Source organism: Salmo salar, chromosome ssa12 (assembly GCF_905237065.1).
Source record: "Salmo salar chromosome ssa12, Ssal_v3.1, whole genome shotgun sequence".
In the NCBI taxonomy this organism is placed as follows: domain Eukaryota; kingdom Metazoa; phylum Chordata; class Actinopteri; order Salmoniformes; family Salmonidae; genus Salmo; species Salmo salar.
The window spans coordinates 92478120-92481337 of record NC_059453.1 but is presented as its reverse complement, the minus strand read 5'-3'; the positions used below and the strand labels follow the sequence as shown (position 1 = coordinate 92481337).

Sequence of the window (3218 nt, the reverse complement as noted above, 5' to 3'; positions counted from 1 at the left end):
GGAGAGGGTTTATTGGCCCAGCATCGTCCTGGTTAGGAGAGGGTTTATTGGCCCAGCATCGTCCTGGTTAGGAGAGGGTTTATTGGCCCAGCATCGTCCTGGTTAGGAGAGGGTTTATTGGCCCAGCATCGTCCTGGTTAGGAGAGGGTTTATTGGCCCAGCATCGTCCGGGTTAGGGGAGGGATTATTGGCCCAGCATCGTCCGGGTTAGGGGAGGGTTTATTGGCCCAGCATCGTCCGGGTTAGGGGAGGGTTTATTGGCCCAGCATCGTCCTGGTTATGGGAGGGTTTATTGGCCCAGCATCGTCCTGGTTAAGGGAGGGTTTAGTGTCCCAGCATCGTCTGGGTTAGGGGAGGGATTATTGGCCCAGCATCGTCCTGGTTAGGGGAGGGTTTAGTGTCTCAGCATCATCCGGGTTATGGGAGGGTTTGCCCAGCCCGGATGTACTTGTCCCATTGCGCTCTAGCGACTCCTTGTTGTGGGACCGGGTGCATGCACGCTGACTTCGGTCGCCAGTTGCATGGTGTTTCCTCTGACACATTGGTTCAGCTGGCTTCCGGGTTAAGCGAGCAGTGTGTCAAGAAGCAGTGTGGCTTAGCAGGGTTATGTTTCGGGAGGACGCATGGCTTTCGACCTTCGTCTCCCCTGAGTCCATACCAGTGGTTTAAAGTACTTAAGTAAAAAGACATAAAAGTACAACTTAAGTATTTTTGGGGGGGTATCTGTACTTTACTATTTATTTTTTGACAAGTTTTACTTTTACTTTCCTGAAGAAAATAATGTACTTTTTACTCCATTTCCCTGACACCCAAAAGTAATCATTACATTTTGAACACTTAGCAGGACAGGAAAACTTTCGAATTCAAGCACTTATCAAGAGAACACGTGGTCATCCCTACTGCCTCTGATCTGATGGACTCACTAAACACAAATGCATAATTTGCAAATGATGTCTGAGTGTTGGAATGTGCCCCTGGATATCTGTACGTTTTTCAAATAAGAAAATGGTGCCGTCTGCTTTGCTTAATATAAGGAATTTGAAATGATTTATACTTTTACTTTTGATACTTAAGTATATTTAGACCTAAATACTTTTAGACTTTTCCTCAAGTAGTATTTTACTGGGTGACTTTAACTTTAACTTAATTAACTTTCTATTAAAGTATCTATTAAGGTATCTAAACTGAAAGACACCCAGCTAGGCTGAGTGACCACCCAGGTAGAGAGAGACACCCAGCTAGGCTGAGTGACCACCCAGGGAGAGAGGGAGACCAAGCTAGGCTGAGTGACCACCCAAGGATAGAGAGACTCAGCTAGGCTGAGTGCCACCCACAACCCACCACCCAGTGACACAGTGCTGCTCAGCCTACTATGTTGCCCTCTGTCTGTGATTAACCATTCTCCACATGACAAAATACTATAGTATAAATACTACATTTATACGGCCATTACTTTATTATTTACTATGGTGTTTTATTTATTTTTTTACCAAGAAGTGGGGGCTTTTTCATTGAGGAAACCTACTGGAGAAATGCTAAAAGAGCACATTTTCCATAACCTGTAAGTATGTAGGACTGGGGTATAAACAGATAGATGTTCTAGAACCTGTAGGTAGGTAGGACTGGGGTATAAACAGATAGATGTTCTAGAACCTGTAGGTAGGTAGGACTGGGGTATAAACAGATAGATGTTCTAGAACCTGTAGGTAGGTAGGACTGGGGTCTGAACAGATAGATGTTTTAGAACCTGTAGGTACGAAGGACTGGGGTATAAACAGATAGATGTTCTAGAACCTGTAGGTACGTAGGACTGGGGTATAAACAGATAGATGTTCTAGAACCTGTAGGTAGGTAGGACTGGGGTCTGAACAGATAGATGTTCTAGAACATGTAGGTACGAAGGACTGGGGTATAAACAGATAGATGTTCTAGAACCTGTAGGTACGAAGGACTGGGGTCTGAACAGATAGATGTTCTAGAACCTGTAGGTAGGTAGGACTGGGCTATAAACAGATAGATGTTCTAGAACCTGTAGGTATGTAGGACTGGGGTATAAACAGATAGATGTTCTAGAACCTGTAGGTACGTAGGACTGGGGTATAAACAGATAGATGTTCTAGAACCTGTAGGTACGTAGGACTGGGGTATAAACAGATAGATGTTCTAGAACCTGTAGGTAGGTAGGACTGGGGTCTGAACAGATAGATGTTCTAGAACATGTAGGTACGAAGGACTGGGGTATAAACAGATAGATGTTCTAGAACCTGTAGGTACGAAGGACTGGGGTCTGAACAGATAGATGTTCTAGAACCTGTAGGTACATAGGACTGGGGTATAAACAGACAGATGTTCTAGAACCTGTAGGTAGGTAGGACTGGGGTATAAACAGATAGATGTTCTAGAACCTGTAGGTAGGTAGGACTGGGGTATAAACAGATAGATGTTCTAGAACCTGTAGGTAGGTAGGACTGGGGTATAAACAGATAGATGTTCTAGAACCTGTAGGTAGGTAGGATTGGGGTCCGAACAGATAGATCTTTAACAACCTGTAGGGTTTACTGTACATGTTCTTGGCATGTAGGTTTCTAATTTAAGGGTGGCACAAATTTGGATTTGGGGGAGGCGAATGGGCAGAGTATATGGTAATTAAATACAGTAGTATAACTATAGTTACAAGTGTAGTGTTTTTTGTGAACTTTAGTGTTTTTATGGACATTATTGCACTATTTACTACAGTTCTTTTTCTTCAGATAATACTGTAGTATTTACTAGATTATTCTACAGTACACTGCAACATTTTATAGTAAGTACTACACATGATCGAGGGATACTATAGTTTGTAGTAGAGGCGAAGGTCGAGAGCCATGTGTCCTCTGAAACACAACCCTGCCAAGCCGCACAGCCTCTTGACACGCTGCCCGCTTAACCCTGAAGTCAACCGCACCAATGTGTCAGAGGAAACACCGCCCAGCTGGAGACCAAAGTCAGCTTGCAGGTGCCCAACCCAACACAAGGAGTCGCAAGAGCGCGATGTGACAAGGAAATCCCGGCCGACCAAACCGTCCCCTACCCCGGACGACGCTGGGCCAATTGTGCTCCACCTCATGGGACACAGCCTGAGATTGAACCTGGGGCTGTATGATGCCTCAAGCACTGCGATGCAGTGCCTTAGGCCGCCTCGCCACACGGGAGAGCTTCACTACAGAATTGTATAGTGA

At 45.0% G+C, this 3218-nt stretch overlaps 1 non-coding gene across 1 annotated transcript; it reads right to left on the bottom strand.

The window, feature by feature from the left end:
* Positions 1-1498: 1498 nt before the first annotated feature.
* On the bottom strand, positions 1499-1551 carry LOC123725772 (U7 small nuclear RNA). Its single transcript, XR_006758286.1, has one exon. It is a non-coding gene; the product is annotated as a U7 small nuclear RNA (small nuclear RNA).
* Between the last annotated feature and the right edge of the window lie 1667 nt (positions 1552-3218).